The sequence below is a fragment of the Magnolia sinica genome, chromosome 12 (genome assembly GCF_029962835.1).
Source record: "Magnolia sinica isolate HGM2019 chromosome 12, MsV1, whole genome shotgun sequence".
Classification (NCBI taxonomy): Eukaryota; Viridiplantae; Streptophyta; class Magnoliopsida; order Magnoliales; family Magnoliaceae; genus Magnolia; species Magnolia sinica.
Window position 1 is genome coordinate 6772501 of NC_080584.1, and position 25411 is coordinate 6797911.

Here is a 25411-nt window from a genome sequence, read left to right on the forward strand (position 1 = left end):
TGATATCCTTTGAACCGTTTAGTACAACTTGGAGCTCGAGGAGCGTCCGCGCTGAAATCGGATTGCGTACTGAGTTACTCAGTATGCTATTATCGTACTAAATAAACTCAGTTGGGCCCACCTTAAATGTATTTGGTTTATCCACTCCGTCCATCCATTTTTTCAGCTCATTTAAGGGGTTGAACCCAAAATTTAATTATATCCAAACCTCAAGTGGATCATACCACAGGAAACAGTGGGAATAATCATTTCCACCGTTGAAACATTTCTGGCCACACAGTGATATTTACTTGTCATTCAACCTTTTATAAAGATCATAAAGATATGGATGAAGGGAAAACACAAATATAAGATTGATCTAAAACTTCTGTGGCCTTGAAGAATTTTTTAATGGTAGACGTTCAATTCACATGGTTTCCTGTGGTGTGGTCTATTTAAGCTTTGGATTTGCTTAGTTTTTGAAATCAGGTATTAAAATTATCTCTTAAAATGGACGAACGGAGTGGATAAATTACATAAATCATGGTGAATCTTACAGGCAATCCGCTTCCGTCAGCGCTCTTCTTCGCACGACACGTACTCACATCAGCTAGGTTGCTGGTGTGTGGTACATCAGCCAATCCGCTTCCGTGTTTTGAAATATATATTTTTGTAACGTGGAATGGACACGGATTAACTGCTGACTGGTTCAGTAGCAAATGCAAATGTGACTACTGAAGTGACGTCACCAGTGGGCCCATTATGATTTATTTGCTGTATCAACACCGTCCATCCATTTGTAGAGATCATTTTTGGGCCGGAGCTAAAGAATGAGACAGATCCAAAGCTCAAGTGAACCCACCACAGAAAACAGTGGGACAGTGATGCCCACTGTTGAAACCTTCATAGGGTCCACTATGATGTTTATTTGAGATCCAACCTGTCTATAAGTTAAAAAAGGCATAGCCTAAGTTGGTGTATTTACATCAGCAATTTCAGATCAAACAGTTAAACTTACGGAGCATGGAAATATGGAAGCGGATTGGCTGGTGTACCACACATCAGCGATATAGCTGGTGTATTGACGTTAGCAAGTTCTGTGGGTCCCATCATGAGATATGTGTTATATCCAAGCCATCCATTCATTTGGAAAGATCTTCTTAATTCTTGAGGCAAAAAATAAGACAGATATAAATATCAAGTGGACCACACTACAACAAGAAGTGGGGGATTGAACGTCTAACATTGAAACCCTTTTAGGGGTCACAGAAAATTTGGATCAATATGATATTTTTTTCCTCTTCATCCAGATGTTTGTGACATTATGAATAGATTGGATGTAAAATAAATGCTAGGGTACGCTATGGTGGGCTTATGAATGTTTTAACGGTAAAAATCACTATCCCCGCTACTATTTGTGGTGTGGTCTAATTGAGCTTTGAAGCGTTCGTACAACTTTGATCTCCTTTGAACCGTTCGTACAACTCAGAGCTCGAGGAGTGTCAGCGTTGGAAACGGATTGGCAACTCCCCCTGCCTCCGGCTCGGTGGCTGGTGGTCGGTTTACTGTGGGCTCCACCATGTTTCATCCTTTTTACTGATCATTTTAGGGCTCGGATCAAAAAATAGAAGGATATAAATCTTAGGTGGACCACACCAGGGGAAAACAATAGTAAATGGATATCCACCATTAAAATCCTCCTAAGGGCCACTGTACTATTTATTTGACATCCAATCTGTTGATTAGGTCATACAGACCCAGATGAAGGGAAACAATAAATATCAGCTTGATCCAAAACTTTTATGGCCCCCAAAATTTTTTTAATAGTCAACATTCATTCAAAACTGTTTCCTGTAATGTGGTCCAGTTGAGATTGGGAAATATCTAATTTTTAGTCTCATAACTTAAAATGATGTAGAAAAATAGATGAACGGCATGGATGAAACACATACATCATGGCTGACCCATTTGTGTTCGTAGTTCCACGTTAGTGTCCGTGTGAGGCTCGAGCCCGACTTTTAAGCCCATAAAGATCATAGGCTCGAGCTGTGTAGCCTGAGTACAAAGATAAACAGAGATAAAAAAAGGGAGAGACATTCACAATCAATAAGAACTGACACTGAGGTCATGGGTTCAAGCACCCATTGTGGTGTGAGTCCCTGACTGTGGGGCCCACCTTGATGCATATGCCTTACATACGCAGCACCTATCCATTTTGAAAGCGGGCCACAAATTTTTTTGATCAAGTTGATGTTTGTGTGGTCCCATCATCCACCTATTTGTGACCTTATCAATAAGTTGGATGGCAAATAAACATTTTGGTGATTGCCAGGCATCCAGGTCCTTGTGAACTTATCAACAGGTTGGATGGCAAATAAACATTCCGATGGCCCCAAGAAGTTTTCAATTGGGGTATTCAATCACTAAAGTTTCCTGTGGTGTGGTCCACCAACAAAAAAAAATGGATCTGACTTCATTTTTTGGGACCATGCCCTAAAATGAGGTGTAAAAACAGATGACCAGTGTAGATGTAAGGCACATACATCAGGGGAGGCACCACAGGGCACAACCGAAGCCGCACCCGTACGTTTAACTGTAACAAGGAAGACACTAATCAATGTATGCCACATTGCATACTGAACTCACTTTTCATAAAAGAAATAACCTTTTCAGAAATAATTGAGAAGAAAATTTTGCAAAGTGCTTTGAAATGCGATGTAAGCATTCGCTAATTTGTGATCTATGTTCTATTAATCTGAATGCCACAAACAATCATTAATTGGAGTAGGATCATCCCTTAAAACATAGTTTGTGTTCCCTATCCATTTACCATGGGCCCCACGCTTTGGAATTGATATACATCTCAAACAGCCATCATACTATGTTTAAACACTACATAACAGCAATTCAAACTGTCATCACAACTATATGCCTAGACACTTCCATTTCCCTCCTTTCCTACTAAAAAAAGACATCAACTAAAAATCCACAAAAGTAAATACATGTATGAACTTAAAATGCAACATCTTTGGTGTTGTTTGAAGTTCTTCCTCTGTCAAGCACTCAAGCCGATCTCTTCCATCACTGGTGCAGGCGATCCTTTCAGAAGTATCAGTTGGCTGCAAGCATTGGAATTGATACACATCTCAAACAGCCATCATACTATGCTTAAACACTACATAACAGCAATTCAAACTGTCATCACAACTATATGCCTAAACACTTCCATTTCCCTCCTTTCCTACGAAAAAAAGACATCAACTGAAAATCCACAAAAGTAAATACATGTATGAACTTAAAATGCAACATCTTTGGTGTTGTTTGAAGTTCTTCCTCAGTCAAGCACTCAAGCCGATCTCTTCCATCACTGGTGCAGGCGTTCCTTTCAGAAGTATCAGTTGGCTGCAAGCATTCCTTTCTCAACGCCCTCTTTCTTTGTTGTTCCTTTGCCTGCTTAAGTTTGAATATTTAACGAATTCATGGAATTCAGTTTTAGAATCCCAGCTTTTGTGGTTGAAAATGCAATGCTTTCCCCGTCTGATGATTCGGGCACCTGAGAACAGGAACCGTGTAAGGGTCTGAAACAAACTGCAGGATCCATTTTGGAACTGTGTTAAGGGTCTGAAACAAACCACAGGATCCATTTTGGAATCTTGCTGCTGGCAGACTCCAAAGATCCATTAGGGCAGGGCCAACCGGGTCTATTTCCTGCATATTGCAAAAAGCTACTGCCGCCTGCCCCCTTCAAAATCATGTCGAGGGTCTCAGAGGCCTTTGAATGCTCCAAATCTTCTAATACATTGTAGCTTCCGAGCACTTCATTCACAGGTTCTCCAAATTCTAAAACAGAGTTGATGATGACACCTTCCCATCAAATCTTTCATCAAATGCTACCAGTAGTGCTCTTGGCAGTTGCTGAATAGCTGCTGTATTACTCTCAATCCCTGTTAAACTGTCTGATACATTCTCGGTGTAAAAACAAAGGTTATGACCATCATTTTTGTTCCTATAAAATGTTTGGAAATTTAGCGCATGGAAGAAGTCAATGGGAAAATCTATAGAGATCCTTGTGGTGCCCTTCAACAACCAGCGCCATGTATTGGGTAGAGTTACCAATTTCTTTTTGAGTACCCAACTGGTGCACATAAACACCAGAGCCAGTTGTTAAATGGAACCTTGTGGCCTGTGAACAGAACCTCTATGTCTAGCAAAGGACTTTCTCCATAGAATTGGCTGTCTAACTCTCATAGTAACCTCAAAAGAACAAAGGAATTGAGGAAAGAACAAACTCCCTGTCATTTCAAGCCAATCCAAATAAGCATATATAATTCATTGTTAAAGCTGTGCTAAGATAACCTAGCAAACAGTGGGGGCGGGGGGAAGGCTTTTTGTAGTTTACGCTAGAAGGAGAAGGCTTGCATTGGAGCTCTCAATCCATACCAAAACCAGCAAACTCATTTCTCAAAACAGGAAATATCTCCTTTCCATCCTCTCTTCCACTCCAAAAACCTTTCACTCTTCTCATTGTCAAAGATAATTTACCAAAACCACCATAGCCCAAAAGCCAGCGATTTCCACATTAAATTCCATACACAACCAACATAAACACAAAAGTAAAAGCCCAGATGAGAAACAACTGCAACACAACAAGAAAACCTCCCACCTGAAATTCTCACCCAAGAACCACCATTTTCATGAGAACTGAAGCAAAAAAGATCAGCTTTGTAGCTTCTTCATTCAAAAGCTCAATATAAAAAAACTACTCAGCAAAAACTCAGCTGGTGAAAAGAAAAAAGAAAAAAGAAAAAAAGCTGAAATTCTACCCCAATCATACCTCCGTTTCACCACCGTTTAAAGATTCAAATTTCCCACCCTTTTTTAAATCCAGAATCCTCCAAAGAACAAAACCTACATGTAGAAACTAGAAATCCCACCCCACAAAATCACAAAATCTCACCTTTATCATACAAACACCCTAAAAAATCCTCCCAAAAAGTAAAACCCAAAATGCCAAATTCAATCCTCCAAGCAAACACAACTCAAATTGCCAAATTCTTCTTCTTCTTCTCCTTTTTTTTTCCCTTGAAGGCGGAGAATTTCTCTATATTTTATTTTATTGACAATAAAAAAGCTCTCTTATAGAAGTACATGCCTAATTATTATATTATTTTTAACTCAAAATGCCAAATTCTTTTCCTCCAAGCAAAAAACCTCAAGATATCATGTCCTTAAAGCTATTAAACCTACAATCAACACAAAGAAATGAGGAGAAAATTGTTTCAAAATTGCCTGACTCATCAAGAGCGCAATCGAGTGCCCTTTGAGCTGGTTTAGTCAAGGGCGGATGCTCAGGACTGAAATAGTACGTGTCCAATTTTCCCAGGTAACATGACAATTTCCTCTCATACTAACCAGGAAACGTGTCTGGTGGATACTTTTGCTGGCAGTTTTGTGGGCATTATGGAGAGAAAGAAATAACAAATTTTTAACAATCTGTCTCTGCTCTGGGGGTGTTTTCCAAGGCCAAATCTCACATCATTGAGTGGACAGCCTCTTTGTCCTCACTGAAGGACAGCAATTTGAATTGCTTCTGTTGAAAAATCTATAGTTGTAATCCTTATACGATTGCCTGAGGGTTTGGGGGTACGAAATCTGTTGTATTTGAGTCTTCTAGCACATGCATAGAGCTGTTGTGCACTTGAATTTTTTATTGGCCTCTTGTTCCTGTCTTTTAAATAAATCTAGTCATCTTTTTTTTTTTTTTAAAACGTATATATTTTCCTCTCGCACTTCGAAAAGAGTAATTCTATTCTCACGTAAAAACTTAGATGCAACACCAATTCTTGCAAACAAAAGATATAAAAACACTAAAAAAGAAAGAGATGAGCTTGAGTGTTTGTTGAGAAACAATATTAACATCTAACCATACCTTAACTGGAAAAGGTACCACTGAAAAGAAAGAACTTGAGTTAACCTGGAAAATAAGAATATAGGATACACAGGTCAAAAGACAAAAGAGAAGCACGATACGCAATTGAACTAGATGTTAACAATAACCATGAGAGCTGCCAGCGAATACTTAAGTACAAGAAATAAATCAAGATAACAGTGTCCTCGAGTGAAGGTTATTTTTCTGAACCCAGCAGCATTTTTCTAACCATACCTTAACTGGAAAAGGTACCACTGAAAAGAAAGAACTTGAGTTAACCTGGTAAATAAGAATATAGTATACACAGGTCAAAAGACAAAAGAGAAGCACGATACGCAATTGAACTAGATGTTAACAATAACCATGAGAGCTGCCAGCGAATACTTAAGTACAAGAAATAAATCAAGATAACAGAGTCCTGGAGTGAAGGGTTATTTTTCTGAACCCAGCAGCATGTTTCATGTCATACTGTACTTACACAATCACAAAATAGCTTAATATAGGTCTCAACCTCCGATTATCACACATGAGGTGGTTAGAGAGGTCTAAAGCTTTCTTGCAAATAACAGGAGTCATTAACCTAATCAAATGCTCAACTCATAGCTACTAAATTCTATTGTATGAATCACTCGGTAGGTACAAGTTGGACAGCTTATTAGGACACAACTGCTCTGTATTCGCCATTAATAACAGACATAGGCTCAATGATATTCACTATAAGTTACAAAAATGAGTTCTCTCCATGCTAGAGGCTTACAAAATGAAGTTCTCTCCCATATAGAGGCTTTGTATAGACTAGGGTGTCTGCTTTATTTGATTTCGAGAAAATCTATACACACAAGCATCCACATCTCGTATTTCAATTCCTCTATGCCATGGGCTGAGATGGACACCTATCTAAACTAAATTGTGAAATTTTATTTTTACCAGAGGAAACAATGAAAAATGATGACGGTTCTTAGAATTTAAAATGAGGAACTAGCACACAAATTGCAGTTACAATTCCTTCCAGCTTGAAAGGAATTTCGTTGTGATTCGGAGGTCAATCTCTCAATATGATGCAAAGGGAGGTAATTATGATTCAATCATTTCCACACTTCTACTCTGATAGAGTTACTAGAATATTATAATTCAATTCCACATTGCATCCAAACATACCCTGAAATAGCTTCAAGCTAGCACAAGTCGCAACCAAACAAACGAAGGGCATACGCCATCTGCTCGAGTACATGTTCGACCAGGAGAAAGAAAATGAGAAACAGAACAATGGAAGTAAAACTTACATTCCATTCAAAATCCTCCCAAGAACAAAACCCAGATGCAGAAAATTGAAATCTCACCCCACAGTATCACAAAAATCCCACCTTTACTATAGAAGCACCCTCAAAATCCTCCCCAAAACAAAAGCCAAAATACCAAATTCAATCCTCCAACCAAACAAAACTCAAAATGCCAAATTCTTTTTTTTTCTCAAAGCAAACAAAACTCAAACCATGGGTATACGCCGTCTGCCCGAGCACATGCTCAACCACGAGAAAGAAAATGCAAAACAACAACCCCATCTCATTTCTCTGTCTGTCTCTCTGTCTCACATCAAACTCTCTGATAGAAATATTTTCAAGATTCTCCATTCTCCAATTCCTAGCGTTTCTGAAATGGCAGCTCGAACCCTTTCCCTTCTTCTACTGCCTTCAAATGCCTTCTCCCCAGAAATTCCAAGCCAGAAGCAAATTCATCAGAAAAATAAGCAAAACCCATTTGAGATTTTCCCATTATAGAACGAAACCCTCTCCTCAAATCATCACAAACGCATCCTATACGATGCAGAGTTACACTACTTACATAGCAGATGGAAGGAACGAAGGCCTGAAGAGATAAACTAAAAGATAGAATAGTAAAACAGAAATCGAAATTTACCTGTCGAGATCTGCGGGAGAGAGAGAGAGAGAGAGAGAGAGAGACAGAGAGGGCGATTTTGACTTTTGATTTGTTCCGCGTTGGGTCGAGTAGAAACTCGACTAACGGGGGTATTTTCTAAACCAGGTCCTGTGAGGCCGGCACCATGGAGCCCACCTTGATGTATTGTTAAATATCCACGCCGTCCATTCGTTTTTCCAGATCCTTTTGGTGCATGGTCCCAAAAACGAAATAAATCGAAAAATCATGTGGACCACACCACATGAAACATTGATTATTGAACACTTACCATCAAAAACCTTTTGTGGGCCCTAGGAAGTTTTTAATGTTGGGAATTCAATCAACAACTATTTTCTGTAGTGTGGTGCACAGGAGATTTGATCAGCTTCACTTTTGTTCCTATACCTTCAAATAATCTGAAAAAAACAGATGAACGGCGTGGATATACAACAAAAACATCAAGGTAGGCCCATGGTGCCGGCCTCACCGAACTCGCTGTTCCCCTAAGCTCACTGAATCAAATCTACCTCAGCCAATCATTTTACGCCACATCCTGCCATCACCAGAGTCACCATGTAATCCTCTTCCATCAAAGGGAGATGAGTTTGATAGGAGAAAATATCTTTTATTATTATTTTAAAAGTAGAAAAAGGGTAGCATTCCCATTACACAAGAACCAACAGATACCAAGAAAGCAGCAGCAACAACAACAGCCATACTCCACAAACAACTAACTACATTAGCATTGATGATAACAACTACAACAACCACTACAGCAATAGCAATTCTATTTGATCGCCCCCAATGCTCCCCACAAAATCAATATATGAAATGAAGAGCTGTTTTCAGGGCAACTGCAACGTGAAGCAGTCCAACAGCTAACCACACTAGCTTCTTGACCATAGCAATGGATACAGGCACTCGTGGAAGTAGCACTGAGAGCAAAAACAGTCCCATACCCAATTCAAAGGCGGCGAGAATCACAACGGCATAAGCTTTCAAGAGAAATTCGGGATGTGGGTTTTCATAAACCCTGATGGATAGACCACCAACCATCTCAATTGTAGAAACTGTAATTAAAAGGACCGCTACCTTCAACATATCCTTCTCGGCTAGCTTTGTGACTGACATGTTTTTTTTTGAGGGAGTTGAGAAGGGTAGAGAGGGTGATGGGAGGAAGTGAAGTGCACGCGGCCATTTATAGGGAGTTGGGGTCGTTTGGAAAGTCTCCACGAACGAAGGTTCCTCGTAAGTGGATGGATCTTTAAGTATAAATTAAAAACCTCTTGTCTGCCTTAATTAAGTAGGTAACATGAAGATGTATGTCGTTTTTTCGGACCAAAATGTCCTTGCTCCTTCTAGTTCTTTTTCCTTTTCTCCTTTTTTTTTTTCAAAAAATAAAATATAAACGAATAAGAAATAATACTAATAATTACCTTTAATATCTTCTTCTACATTTTAGAAAATAAATAGAGAATGAAAATAAAAATATCAAATAAGTAAAATATTTTCCCTCTCTCTCTCTCTCTCTCTCTCTCTCTCTCTCTCTCTCTTTTCTTTCCAGAAAAAATGATAAATACATGAGAAAAATATATCTTCAATATCTTATCCTTCTTCTTTAAAAAATAAAAAGAGAATGAAAATAAAAATATTTATCTTCTTTTTTCTTCTTCTTCTTCTTCTTCTTCTTCTTCTTTTTTTGAAAGAAGACAAATCAAATAAATAAAATAATATACTTTATCTTTTCATTCTCCATATTTGTCTTCTGTTAATGTTAAGGTATTGGTTCTCTATTAGTGACAAGGTCTTAGTTTTATATTGAGTGTTAGGGCTTCTGTTCTCTATTGATGTCTGGGTCTCAAATTTTCATTAAGTGTTAGGATCTCAATTCTCTGTTGAGTGTTAGGGTTTTAATATGTGGTGGATGTTAAGGTCTTTCTTTATTAATGTTAGGATCTCAATTCTCTATTGAGTGTTAGGGTATTAATATTCCGTAGATGTTAATGTCTCAATTCTTTATTGATATTAGGGTTTTAATATTCGGTAGATGTTAATGTCTCAATTCTTTATTGATGTTAGGGTTTTAATATTCAGTAGATGTTAATGTGTCAATTCTTTATTGATGTTAGGGTTTCAATTACCAGTAAAGGTTAATGTCTCAATTCTTTATTGATGTTAGGGTTTTAATATTTGGTAGATGTTAATGTCTCAATTCTTTATTGATATTAGGGTTTTAATATTTGGTAGATGTTAATGTCTCAATTCTTTATTGATATTAAGGTTTTAATATTCAGTAGATGTTAATGTCTCAATTCTTTATTGATGTTAGGGTTTCGATTACCAATAAAGGTTAATGTCTCAATTCTTTATTGATATTAAGGTTTTAATATTCAATAGATGTTAATGTCTCAAGTCTTATTGATGTTAGGGTTTCGATTACCAATAAAGGTTAATGTCTCAATTCTTTATTGATGTTAGGGTCTCAATTCTCCGTTGACTATTAAAGTCTCCAATCCCTATTGAATATTAGTTTTTGGACTTTCTGTTAGTATTAAGGTTTAGGTTTTTTGTTGATTGTTAAGGTCTTAGTTTTTATAAAAGAAAGAATAAAAACAAAAGGAAGGGGAAGATGAAGGTATATTGTTTTATTTATTTGATATTTTTATTTTCATCTTTTTTTTTTTTTTTTATTTTAAAATAATAATAATATTTTTTTCTTGTTTATTAGTTAATTTTCTGATTTCTTTTTTATTTTTTAAAAAAAAGGAGGAAGGGAAAATGAAAAAGAACAAAAAGAATAAGATAGATTATTTTACTTATTTGATATTTTTATTTTTATTTATTTATTTTAATTTTTAAATAAAAAATATTAAAGATATATTTTTTATAATTTATTTATCCTTAAAAAAAGAAAGTCTACTAAGAACAACAACAAAAATAGAAGATAATTTATTTTATTTATTTGATATTTTTACTTTTCATTCTCTTTTTATTTTTTTAAAGAAAAAGTAGAAAAAAATATTTAGGATAATTATTAGTATTTTTAAAATCTATTTATCTTTTTCTTTTCTAAAATAAAGAAGTAAAAGGGGCATTTTGGTTGAAAGTCTTATAAGATTAAAATAAAAAATAAAAAAAAGACGTATCAAGGAATTAAAAGAAAAAGTTTTATAAGGGCACCTAATTATTTAATTATGTCAGGTATACAGTGGCAGCTTAGTGGGTGTTTCCCTTGCGATTGGACGCACCTTGATGATATGTTGCATATTCACTCAGTTTATTCATTTTTATGGACTATATGAGGGCACAGTCTCAAAATTTAAGCACGTATAAAAATTAGGTGGATCACAACACAAAAAACAATAATGATTAAACGTTCACCATTAAAAACTTCTTAAGGGCTATTGTAATTAGATTTCCAATGTTTTTTTTCATCTAACCCATTGGTAAGGTCAACCAAAATTGGATGATGGGAAAACAAAAAATTAGCTTTATCCCAAATTTTGTGGCTTACAAAAATTAATTAATTGTCATTCATCATTTTTTTTTAGTAGTGTGGTCCACCCGAGAATTGGATTTGCTTAAGTTTTGAAAAAACTTCCTTAAATAAGCTCAAAGAACGAATGAGTAGCATGGATATAAAATAAATTCATCAAGGTGGGCCCAACACGGTAAGAATAACACCCAAGCTGTTGCTCGGGTAGCAGCTAATCTGCTCCTAATTAAACAGTGCTGCTTGTGTGATATGTGATATAAGAGATATTTAAATAATTATTAAACAAGTATTATGATATTGTTGAATTTGTAGGAGCCAAACCAGCTTGTGTAATAATTATTTATATAAATAAAGAAGTCCCATCACTCCTAGAACTGATGGATCACGACTTGGCGGCAATACGTCGGTAAACTTGGGTATAGAAATTATTATAAGTCTGTGATAATTTGTATGCACAAGTTCGCTGACCTATTTCTGCCGAGTGCTCCCTGGGTCCGAGTAAAGAAGCGATGGGACTCCCATTACCTACCAATTTCCAAGTGATTTCACTAAGTTATATATATGTGCCAGCCAGGATGTATGTGTAGTATCCACACCGTCCATTCATTTGAAGGGATCATATTAGGACATGATCTCAAAAATGAAGCAGATCCAAAGGTCACGTGGGAACAGTGATGGCCACCGTTGAAACCTTTCTAGGCCCACCTTGATATCTATTTGAGATCTAACTTGTTCATGAGTTCCATACAGTTCAAGTGGACATGTAGGAAGGAAAAACACAAATATCGACTTGGATTGAAAACTTCCGTGGCCCCAAGAAGCTTTTAATGGTAGGCGTTCAATCCCCACCGTTTTCCATGGTGGGAATGGGAATCAATTGAGCTTTTAATCTCCCTCCTTCTCTGGCTCATGCCCTAAAGCAATCTTTTCAAATGGATGGACGGTGTGGATACAACAAATGCATCATAGGGGCCACAGAACTTAGTGACGTCACTTCGTGGATAGCTAGGCAGCCGCGTTGATCGCCTGCTGGGTAGCATATTCCGTATCGAGTAAACTCTGTGGGGCCCACCGTGAAGAACGAGTCTTATCCATGCCATCCATCCATTTTACCGGATCATTTTAACTCAAACCCAATATTTATAAGGTCAAAAAATGAGGGAAACACTAATATCAACTTGATCCAAAACATCCGTGGCCCCTAAGAAGTTTTCAATGGTAGGCGTTCGATTCACACTATTTACTATGGTGTGGTCCACTTGAGCTTTGGATGTGCTTCAATATCGTGCTATTGATATAAAATGAACTAATAAAACGGATGAACGGCGTGTACATCACAATAGGCCCCACAGAGGCATGCGATCGGCTTCGCATGTATGGGAAAAAGGATCCAAACCGTTCATAGCGCCAGGATTTATAGGAAAAGGATTTGCGTGTGTGTTGACATGGCAGAGTTCAGTCGGCCCCACGGACGTCAATGGTGTGTGCTACACCACGCAGTATATTTCGATATATAGGGGATTAGCACAGTAGTCGAGGGTTGATCCTGGCCTTTCATTTTATAGGTTATTGATCAGATGATCAGAACCATTCGATCATGTGATCTTTCCTTGAGTTATGATGAAAAGAGTACTGAACATAATGGACACTCCAGATTAATCTACTGAAATTAGTAGGTGTCCTAGTATTAAATAAGAGAGCTAAAACCTATTGTGCTCCTGGAGGACAACATCATGTTGGTAATTGTAACACCTTGAAAATCGGGGGTCGTGCATACGCTCGACTCCCGAGTTCTCGGGGTCACTTATAACCAGTTTTCATTAATATGCGATTAATCCTGTTTAAATACGCATTCTGGAATTTCCTGGAACATGAAGCACAACCACACAAGTCTACTGAAATAGAAGAAAATCAATTATACTCATATATATACATGTCCAAAAGAATACAAACGGGCGCACAAGGTGACGCCCAACAAAATCACAAAAAGAATGGCATGACCCAAGGAATAAAGCTGAGCCGCTGCTCGGCGATCCAACGACCCATCTATTGATCCGACGAGGTCCCGCTGATCAACTGGAAGTAAGAGAACTCGCCCTCCTCCTCGAGGCTCGCGTCACCAGGTTCCATGAAATCTGTATCACCTGCATCTATGAACGGGTCTGGTTGGTGTTTTAAAACACCGTCCCAGAGTGGGAGTGAGTGATCAACTCAGTGGGTGCTATTAGTCTTAAGTTGTAACAAGCATCAAATATAATAAGAATTTAATGAAAAGCAATCAATCATAAACATCTATCTAGTCTTGTTAATGTGCATGCATGCAGGATGAAATGATGTATACCCTCACCATAACGCTCCCTCGTGCGACAATATCTAACGATCGCCAATGCCAACACTCCCTCAGTGCGACCTCGACTGCCGAGTCGCCAACCTAGCTAATGCCATGCAATGATGATGTTAACCGGGTTCTTAGTTAAGTCCATTCATCTAGCAGATTTGAGAATCTGATACACCCCACGTATCAAATGCCCTGAACTAGTTGCGAGGCTAAGACCCCCCAATGTGTGAGGCTGAGACCCCGCGATCCTTGACCCCGTCGGGTTTCCCCCATCCCCGACTTCAAGCACATGGGGGGTGCTGAATGTGGGGTCGCTCGCGGTCACTACGGGGAGGCGCGTCACCCCAGCGTAGGCCGACAGCTCGGACATAGTGTCTCATTCCACCATGCCCGGCTCACGAGACTGTGGATTAATATTACATCCGGTATCGATGGGCTACAACGGTGGTGGGGTGTTCCAGTTTCCATACATATGTGAGCAAACAAGGTTAACAAACTAGGTGGGTCAGCTAGTGGACTAAACCGCACGAGCCCAGGCAAGTATGTGGCGGAACGACATCGGGTACAAGTGACCCATGTAGCCTAACTACTGCTGCCCACACGTACTCATCCAAACCCATGGGTTTAGCCTCAAGGTGGTCCTACCAACGGAACCACCTTCGCTCTCCTCATGTTCCTGACCAACCCAAGGGTAGGAATAGTGACTCATAGCATGCCAACTACCCATGTAACATCAAACATATTCAACACCTTGATCTCATGTTGCTCAACATACAATTCAAATTTTCCTATAAGCAAACCATTAATATTATAAATAAAGTGCATGTGTGTGGTGTGGGTTAGTGAGGAAGTTAACACTTCCTCCATGTTGAGAAATCGTGTACACAAGAGTAAAGAAATCATACGTAATATGAGGCAACAACATATAAAAATCAACACGGCATGAGCATATGATCATCCATACATCAAATCATGTGAGAAACATAAACGACATCATGAGAGAGAGAGAGTCAAACATATAAATCCATACCATTTCAACCAATATACAATTCCTAGGATTTCCTAGGCCTTTAAAAATAATATCCAAGCAATCAAAATCATTAATCTCATATTAAAATTGGTGCTAGGTCACCTAAGAGTAATAGTCCGCACCTTAAGGGGAGATTTCCATTCTTTGAGATATTAGGGTTTGGAGATTTGGGTAAAACCATCATTTCCTAAATCAAAATTAAGAAAGACAACATTAATGCTTAGAAATCTACACTAAGTTGCTCTATTGAAGGAAAATATACCATTCTTACCTCCGCTTCATGGCATGGGTGGGTTTGGTAGAGGTTTTCTTGGAGAATAGGTAGAGAGTTGCAAGGTTGAGTTTCTTTGGACCCCACCTCCTACCACATACTCCTTTCCTTTCTTCTTCCTCTCTTTTTCTCCTCCTTTCTCCTCTTTCTCTTCTCCCTTTTCTCTCTTCTCTCCTTCCTTCTCTAGGGCAAATTCGTATGGGGAGAGGGGTGCCCCAAATGAGGCCCTTTTATAATGTCAGATTTGGTGCAAAAGGCCCCAAGTGCTAGGTTTTTACTATACTAGACCTATGAGATGGTCTTTTTAAGCTCTAGGGCCCGCTATGGGCTGTACAAGTCGATATACACCGCAAAATAGTTAGCCTTAATGATGATCTACGTATGGATACGATCCGCTCGCCATTTGGATGCGTCGATCCAAATCTATTCAACGGTCATCGATGGTCGATCGGGGCCACGACTATACGGATATGAGCAGGGAAATATTCTTACTCCATAGGTAAAGTTTGGTCGCAAACCGACAGTCCGAAATCCTCAACTTTGCATAAGAGTGGACGACTCAATTCACTTAAGTTCCAAGTCCTTCCTTTAGGGTATTTGCACTTCTCATGTACTCATCCTTTAGCTCAAGTTGACCGGTTCTGGACTATACCCAGGTCTGATTCCCACGATGGACGTCAAGCCCAATGGGATGGACATTATTCTATAGTTTTGGAACTAGTGGTCCACCAACGAGCGGTCTATAGCTTGTTTGGATAACCGGGGCAGTTCTGGTGGCCCTCTGACTATGAAACTTATAGGATAGGTGCTCCATGGCTCGATGAAGGGTCATGCAAAATTTGGGGATGATCAGATATGAGGTTTAGTCGCACGGGTCTGATTCGCGATCAACGGTCACTGTGCCACGATCGAGACCTAGATTTTGTGGGCGGGCGTAGAAAAATACATTAGACCCTTACCATAAATTATGAAGAAATTCGATGGTTGAAATGTCTTACATTTCAGTTTTATTTACACGCGCCAGATTTCAATTTTGGCATTGGTGGGGCGCATCTGGCAAGTGCCAGATTCCACTTCTGGGTGTCCACTGGGTCCGTGGTCCGCGATGATCCCCAACCCCAGTGAGATCTATGCTCTCCCAAATTTTTATAATTTTCTGACTTTCTCGTGTCACGGTATAGCCCGCACGGGCTGTCGCTAGGTGTTAACGACCATCTGGCTTGGAGGCTCGCACCAGGATCTATCAGGACCCGTCTGACCTATTCAATTGAGCTAATTTTGGTCTAATTTATTTGTGATACCCCACTACGAGTGGCTTAAATGAACGGTCCTGTGGCAAATCCTATGTGGACGCCGCAGGACACTATTCTGGTTGGGCGGGACGTTATACTACACCTAATGTTCAAGTGATTGAGCGGATTCATTGGCTTCCTACAGCTGATTAATCGGACTGGTGTGGTTCTTTATTAGTTCCACCCGTGTTTAAACTATCATTGAGTGCTAATGGTCATTAGGTGATGTTATAAGTTAATTAAATAAAATAAAAAATAAAAATTGATGGATTTTTGAAAATCCAAAACAATGAAAATCAAGGATGTTACAGTAATGTACAAGGGAAAGCAGCTTCATTGTTGTCAATGGGCAGGGCCTGGGTTTGATCTCGGCCCATATTTTGAACTGTTTCAGGCTGGGTTTTGTTAGGCCCGAGTCTAGCCCATCAACACCCCTAAACGCCGGCAACAACAAAATGAACAAGGAGCGCATGGTCCAATGATCCATACCGATGATTTGATACGTCTTGTTTACATAAGGGCTAAAAGCCAGGCGGGTTGAGTCAGGTTGGTGCTCAACCCTAGCCCAACCCAAGGTTCCTACACCTCAACCCTAACCCAACCCAACCTCGGGTTGGGAATTCTCAACCCAAGCCCAACCCAAGCGGGTTCGGTCGGGTTGGTAGGGTGGATACATGCTAATATTTTCATGATTGCATTAGTTTATTATATTTCAATACACATCTTATTTTTTATATCTATTATTTTATTAATTATATATGTAGCTATTTATTGTAAAGAACTTTATTTTTAAAAAACAAACAAGCTAAAATATAGAACAACTACTCATTTAAAAGTCATGTTGTGTAGCACCCAATCTATAAAGGAGAGAGAAATCCAGCATATCTTGTTAGCTTGAGTCATTGGAAATGATGTGGACTAACCGGATCCTTACTCTTGCTCTGGTGGTAGACTTTCAGGAGTTTCAACACCAGGTCAAGGGTTCGAGTATCCATAGGTGGTGAAATCCCACTACGGCGTGAGTGTGTGGGGGTGTATGTGTGTGTGTTAAAAAAATGATGTGGACTAATGAGAACCCATAGCACCGGAATTTCCAATGTCTTTAACATGGATGATATGCACTTAATTATAATTTATAAGTAACTTATATATTGATCGGGTTCGGGTTGGGTCGGGCAACCCAAGACCCCAACTCGAGCCCGACCCAAGTTTTATCGGGTTGGTGTCTGTATAGCCCAAGCTCGTGACTGGACTTGATACATCCTGCCCAAGCCCAACCCAATGTCGGGTCGATCATGACTCGGTTGGGTTGAACCCACCCAACTTTCAACCCTAGTTTACATCCATTATAATGACTATAAATTTATGTACTAGATCCTAGTATGTTCACGAGTATTATTATCAGAGAACCATACAAGTCTGATTAATTACCCTATTTAACCTAGAATTGAAGAATTTAAGTCGATTATGAGCAAATTACCGTATCCGCTAATTATGAATGGGTCACACTATGAGCTTAGCTAATTCAAACCTTAATCATCGTACATGAAAAATCTCGTTGCTCAACTTATTTCAGAAATACCCGGATTAACTGAATCAGCTTTAAACAACTCGTCAGTCGACCGCTGAATTCGAAACTATAAAAAGATGTTTGTCTTAGCGGAATTGATGTTCATCGCAAACATTAAGACGAGATCACGCTTCGAACCATTCAACCTAGGTTCGCAAGGCGAGTGCGTGAGATGTACAAATACCCTTGGAACTGTTAAAAATTTAAGCTAAATGTCATTGTTCAATCTTTGCTAAAGTTATGGTTTTTAGATCGTTAGATCATGATCAAATTAAGGATATTAACATAGGTTAACTGCTCTAAATCTTCTAATACATTGTAGCTTCCAAGCACTTCGTTCACAAGTACTCCGAGTTTTAAAATGGAGCCGATGATGATGCCTCCCCATTGAATCTATCATCAAATGCTACCAATGGTGCTCTTGGCATTGGCTAAATAGTTGTTGTATTGCTCTCAGGCCTATTTAATTGTCTGATATATTCTAAGTTTAAAAACAAATGTTATGACCATCACTTTTATTCCTATAAAATGTTTGAAAATTTAGCACATACAAGAAATTAATACAAAAAATCTATAGAAAGCCTTGTATTTTCATTTAACAACCGGTACCATTGTTTGGGGTATAGTTCGGAATTTCTTTTTGAGTTCTCAATTGGTGCAAATACACATCAGAGTCAGTTGTTAAATGGAACTTTGTACTTGGTGAACAGAATCTCTATGTTTAACCAAGGACTTTCTCCATGGCATTGGCTGTCAAATTCTCATAGTAACCTCAAAAGAAACAAATGAATTGAAGAAAGAGAAAAAATCTCAATCATTTTGTGCCAATCCAAATAAGCATATATAATTTATTGTTAAAGCTATGCCAAAACTAACCTAGCAAACAGATAATACATGAAAGGGAGGAGGGAACCCAATTGACTTTTATAGTTTATGCATTGTGTGTCGTAAAGGCCGTTACGTAAACGTAACGATTGCAACCGTTATACGTTATGGGGTCATAAATGATGTTACGAGAAAAACGACTTGTAAAGGCCGTTACAACCCCGTAATAGCCCATTACACATTCCGTAAAGGCCATATTGGCCACGTAATGGCTACGAGGCCGATATAGGTTTTTCAGATTTTCTTCAATTAAAAAAGAGAGAGGCCATAACGGCCATCACACCCCATATTGTAAAGGTATCGGTGGTGGTTGTTACGGGCACCATTGGTATTACAGAATACCTTGAGTTTATATTAGAAGGAGAAGTCTTACATTGGATCTCTATATGTAAGAATTCTATAAGGTGGGCCTTTTTTATCAACAGTCTGGAGTATCCTAAGGGTTGGATAGTGTGATCGGGTGTACCAGTGGATCCCACTAAATTGTGATGCATCTAAAATCGTGTAAGGGGTGGTGTGCTACATTTATGATACACATACAATGTTTTAGTGAGACTGGGATTACCAAATTTGTGTGGAGCCTTAGGGAGAGGAGTTTTGATGGGTTCCAAACTCCTCAACCCTTTACAACTATAAAATAGGGCTGGGTCCCCGATCCAACACATCAATAGAAGTAAGAATTCACATCTCAGTTCTTCTATAAGGGTGTAAGGAGAGGAAGGCTATGGCATCAAAGTGAGGAAGGAAGGCTACGACATCAAGCTTATAGCAATGGCGTCCCAACAAAGTGTGTTATTCCATTCATCTGATCTTCATACTCAATGCACAATATGGTCCTTTTGCAATTCTGCATATAGTTTATACTCTTAACCATATAAAAATCAACAAACTCACTTATCGAAAAAGAAAATTCTCCTTCCCATCCTTTGTTTCTCTCCAAAAACCTCTCACTGTTAAAGATAATATAACAAAAACCACCATAACCCAAAAGTCAGCAATTTTCACATGAAATTCCAGACGCGAAACCAACATAAACACAAAGGTAAATGCCTAGAAGAGAAACAACATCAAAACAAGAAAAACTCTCACATGAAATTCTTACCCCAGAACCACCATCTTCATGAGAACTAAGGCAAAAAAAAGATAACCTTTTTAGCTTCTTCATTCAAAAACTCCAAAAAAAAAAAAGAAATAGAAAATAAATTTCTACCCAATCATATCACCATTTTGAACATTTAAATTGCCCATATTTTCTTCCCTTTCAAAATACTCCCAAGGACAAAACCCAAATGCAAAAACTTAAAATCTCACCTTTATCATGCAAGCACCCTCAAAATCCTCCCAAAAACAAAACCTAGGATGCCAAATTCAATCTTCTAAGCAAACACGACTCAAAATGTCAAATTCTTTTTCTCCAAGCAAACAAACTCAACAACTTATGTCCTTGAAGCTATTGAACCAACAATCAACACAAATAAATAAAGAGAATATAGTTTCAAAATTACCTAATTTCATCTTCTCATCAAGATCCCAATTGAGTGCGTTTTGAGCTAGTTCAGTCAAGGGTGGATGCTCAGGATTGAAATAGTACATTTCCAATTTTCCTAAGTAACATGACAATTTCCTCTCATACTAACCAGGAAATGTGTTTCTCGGATACTTTTGATGGCGGTTTTGCGGGAATCATGGTGGGAAGAAGTAGCAGATGTTTTGACAATCCATCTGTTTCTACTTTGGGGGTATTTTTCCAATGCTAAATCTCACGTCATTAAGTGAGCAACCTCTTTGTCCTCACCGAAGGACTACAATTTGAATTGCTATGTTGGAATAATCTATAGTTGTAATCCTTATATATATGGCTCGAGGGTTAGGGCGTATGAAATTTGTTGTGTTTGAGTCTTCTAGTACCTGCGTAGAGCTATTGTACACTATTATATTTTTTATTGGCTTATTGGCCCTGTCTTTTAAATAAATCTTGTTATCTTTCAAAAAAAATTATCCTCTTATACTCTGAAAAAAGAAATTCTATTAGCACGTAAAAACTTAGAGAGGTCTAAACTTCAGAATATCATGAATGAGGTTGTTAGAGAGGTCTAAACTTCAGATTGTCACGATGAGGTTATTAGAGAGGTCTAAAGCTTTCTTGCAAATAGCAAGATTCATCAACCTAATCAAATGATCAACTCATAGCTACTAAATTATATTGTATAAATCACTCAATAGCTACAAGTTGGTCAACTTATTAAGATATAACTCCTCTGTATTCACCATTAATAACTAACACAGGCTTAATGATATTCTCTATAAGTTACAAAAAGGAGTTCTCTCCCTTATAGAGGTTTTATATAGACTACGGTGTCTACTCTATTTTATTTTTAGAAAACTATACACACCAACATCCACTTCTTGTATTTCAATTCCTCCATGCCATGCGCTGGCATGGACATGTAGATGAACTGAATTGCGAAAATTTATTTTTACTATGAGAAAACAACAAAAATTGATAATATTTTTTAGTATTTATAATGAGGAACTAGCACACAAATTGCAGTTACAAATCCTTTTAACTTGAAAGGATTGAATGTCATTGTGATTTGAAAGCCAATATCTCTATATGATGTAAAAAGGGACAACTACAATTCGAACATTTCCATGCTTTTCCTCTAATAGAATTACTTACAATTATTACATCCAAGCACAACCTAAAATAACTTCAAGTTAGTACAAGTATCAACGAAACAAACCATAGGCATATATTGTCTGCTTACGTACATGCTTGATAAGGACAAAGAAACTGAGAAACAGCCCCAAACCCTCCCTCCCTCCTTCCCTCAAATCTCTCCCTTCATCTCTTTCTCTCTCTCTCTCTTCAAGGTTCTCCATTATCCAATTCCTAGAGTATCTAAAATGGCAGATCGAACCCTTTCCCTTCTTATACTAGCTAATGAATTCTCTCCAAAAATCCAAGCTAGAAGCAAAATCATCAGAAAATAAGCAAAACCCATCTAAGATTTTTTTTTTTAAAGTACGAAATCCTCTCCTTAAATCATCACAAATACACCCTATATGATGCAGAGTTCGCTACTTACGTAGCAAATGGAAGAAAGAAATAACATAATGGGATTTTCATCGTACTAGCCTTATGGTATTGTGAAAGGCCCCAAAAATCTGACCTCTCAAATATATCCCTTGGTTGGCATTCTGATCATTTTTTGGAGAATTAGTGGATGAAAATGTCCCTACTTTAAAACCTAGTACCCATACGAAGCTTATTTTTCTTCTTTCTTTGTTGTTTTCTTGGGGCTTCTTCTTCATTTTCAAACATGTTTTCCAGGGACCCACCATCACCCTTTTCGATTGCATTTTCTAGTGTACGGTCATCACCATCAACATCTCCAACGTATGGGCACTGCCAACAACTTCTAAGGCCCTAATAGCATTTTCTTAGAGATAAAAGTCACTTTTTGTTATGAATATAGAAGAATAATTGTGGTTGTAATTATTGGAGGGAAAAATGATTGTCAGAAGGGAATTGAGGTTGATAAGGATGATTACGGTTGCCATGTGAAAGACAATGAAGGAGATAGAATTTAGATTTTGTAATTTATTGGGTTGAAGTGGTTGTTATGCGTTAAGGGTATGGGTTGTCTATGTTAAGGGTTTAGGTTGTCATGTGTTAAGGATTTGGATATGAGTTGTCATATGTTAAGAGTCTCGGTTGTCATGTGTTAAGGGTATAGGTTATCATGTGTTAAGGGTTTGAGTTGTGTTGTCATGTCTTAAGGGTCTATGTTATCATGTATTAAGGGTCTAAGTTATTATGTGCTAGGGGCTTGGGTTATGGTTGTCATGTGTTACGGGTTGAGGTTGTCATGTGTTAAGGGTTGAGGTTGACACATAGTGTAACGCCCCGTGTTTTCAGAACCCGAGTATATGACCCGTTTCCCAAGAACCCGAGTGTTAACTTAAAAAGAGCAAAATTCCATATATAATCTTTTTCTTTTATCAGAGTTAGCAGATAAGCGTAGAATGGACAAGTCAGCATAAAGGAATATTTTCATTTACATTTAGAGTATATAAGAGTTTGCCCATAATGACTTATACAAACCAATGCCTCCACGTTAACATTACAAGATTTACATACATGAGGAATATATAAAAACATATAAACGAAAGCCGTAAGATCACGCAGCTTCCTTGGTATGTACAACTACGCATCCTTGACTATTATACAGCTCTTCATCAGTTTGAACCTGCATATCACTTAAGCCACTTGTGCCACCTGTACGGTTATATATTTGATGGATGAGTGGCCAACTCAGTGTGAATTCCCCTCAAGATTACACACCGCCGCCTTAGCTAAGCATAGTAAAAACAACAAGCATTCAAAACAACTAAAATACAATCTTATTTAAATGAATGGATGCGTGAATGCACATCGACCTGGGGATGTTCATCCAGTCGGACTTGGGCTCGCCACCCATGCAATCATCGACCTGGGGATGTATCCAGTCGGATTTGGGCTCGTCACCTATGCAATCATTGACTTGGAAATGCTCTTCCAGTCGGACAAATAGGTCGATAGTCGGTGGTCTGGGAGCTAGCAAAGTAATCCCTTAATGCTCCTAAGGGAACATGCTACAACATCCAGAATTAGCCACCCGTCATCGCCAATATGCTATGGATGCATGATCAGTCAACCCGTTATTATTCCAATTACAATCAGCCATTTTACGTAACTCAATGGTTACTACGGGGGGCTCGTCACCCAGCGTAGGCCGACAGCTCGGGCATAGTGTTCCATTACCACCATCCCCGGTTCATGAGATTTCTCCCACCTTAGGATGCTTAATGAAACCCATCGATTAGTGATCAATCAAATTAATTGAGTAGGGAATCTCATGTCCTACAGAACCTCCAATCGAGGGTTCATTCGATTCCACACTCCATCATGTTACATCCTAAGTCTGGGTTCACATACACTAGAGGGTTTACCCACTAATAAGTGTAGTGAATACAGGTTCATAATGACTTACAACAATTCATATGAGAATATACTGCTATAGCATGACAGGCATATGTTAAGCATAATAATCAAGACAGGTCATGATGTGAACTATAAATTAAAATGAGAGCTATCATGTAGCAACTATCACATGCAATCATATTTTCCATTTATCAATCGTAAATCATATATAAATCATATAAGAGATCACATGCTATGAATTAAAAATTTTAACATTTGATAAAGACTATAACTTAAACTAATTTGGAAATGGAAAGCTTAAGGGGAAAAATCATCACCTTATACTTTGAATCGCCTACCAGTATTGCTAGGGAGTGCGTGTTTCCTTAGAATCAAACCCTATCATGAGTTATAAATTTATACAGTTATGTTCAAGCTTACAAACTATTTAGGGTTAAGATCTCAACCTAAGGTCTAGATTACCTAGCCGGGTCGAACATTGATACATGTAAGATCCAGGTAACGTTAACCACACTCCACATGGAATATATGTATAGTGATCAAATCAGAGATCATGTGGGCCCCTCAGATTACTAGAGAAGTAGTACCCCATCCAAGTCGGCAGGTGGGATGGAAAACTTCGGCCAACTGGCGTGCACGATTAGGATTTATTTGGTAATAATACCAATAAGAGAGGGGTTTTATAGCAATGGATGAAAAGATAGATATTTATATATTAAAATCAGGAAGTGAAAGCCAGACCTTTTAATGTGGCCGAAATGCAACCGGTTTCAAGAGATCCGCACTAGAACTGGAATCGAAATTTTAAAACAGAAAACTACATGAGGTGATCAAAACAGGAGAATTTAAATCCAACTAAACGGGAGAACGGTTAAATTCTAATAATGGTGGGAATTAGAGTTCAGATCTGGGGTTTTACCTGAATCTTTCAGCTTTCTCTTCCTCCCACGTTTCTTCTTTTCTTTCTGTCGTGGCTTATACTGGTGGAACGGGAAATCTTTTGTAAACATGAGGACCTGTGCATATCCTTCACGTGAAATCTTGGCTGAAATTTTGGCTATCCTTGGTTTTGGTGATCCTCAGGAGTGTACACATTATGTGTACATGCACCACCAATGTGTGGGGCCCTCAGTGAGGATTAGTGAGATCCATACCGTCTGTCATGTTTTATGGGTCCTATTTAGGCCATCTGACTATGGGTGGTGCAAGATCAAAACTCAAGTGGCCCATGCTAATGGGGCACACGCCAAATCTAAACTACATATCGTTACAATGACGATTTTTATGGGCATTGGTGTAGCATGCGAGAGATTTCCTTTTCCAAATCGGTCCTTCAGTTAGCAGGGTCCACTGAGGGTGGGGATCATCTCATATGGAGTGGTGAGATCTATTGATGCTAATCCTAGTTGGAACGTGATTGATCTATTGATGCTAATCGTAGTTGGGACGTGATTGTTTTAGGAGGAAGAAACGGAGGTAGTTCTTTTTGAATTTGAATACATATTTCGGAAGGATTTCTATCTTAGAGAGTTGAGACTTACTGTAGCATTGAGTGGGGTCCACTTTGATGGCATTCCTAGAGATCTAATCCGCTCATTAGTTTTGTAGGGTTGTTTTAGGCCAAGGGCCAAAATATGGTGGGAATCCATTGATCAGGTGACCCACACGCGGGGTAGGGAAGTGGGGTGAAACCCGTCATTCCGCTTGGTTTAGTCGC

The 25411-nt window shown here is 38.5% G+C and overlaps 1 long non-coding RNA gene across 1 annotated transcript; it reads right to left on the reverse strand.

The window, feature by feature from the left end:
- Positions 1–3189: 3189 nt before the first annotated feature.
- Positions 3190–5981, reverse strand: LOC131220853 (uncharacterized). Its single transcript, XR_009158868.1, has 2 exons — positions 3612–5981; positions 3190–3532 (listed from the first exon to the last, which is right to left on the reverse strand). It is a non-coding gene; the product is annotated as an uncharacterized LOC131220853 (long non-coding RNA).
- Between the last annotated feature and the right edge of the window lie 19430 nt (positions 5982–25411).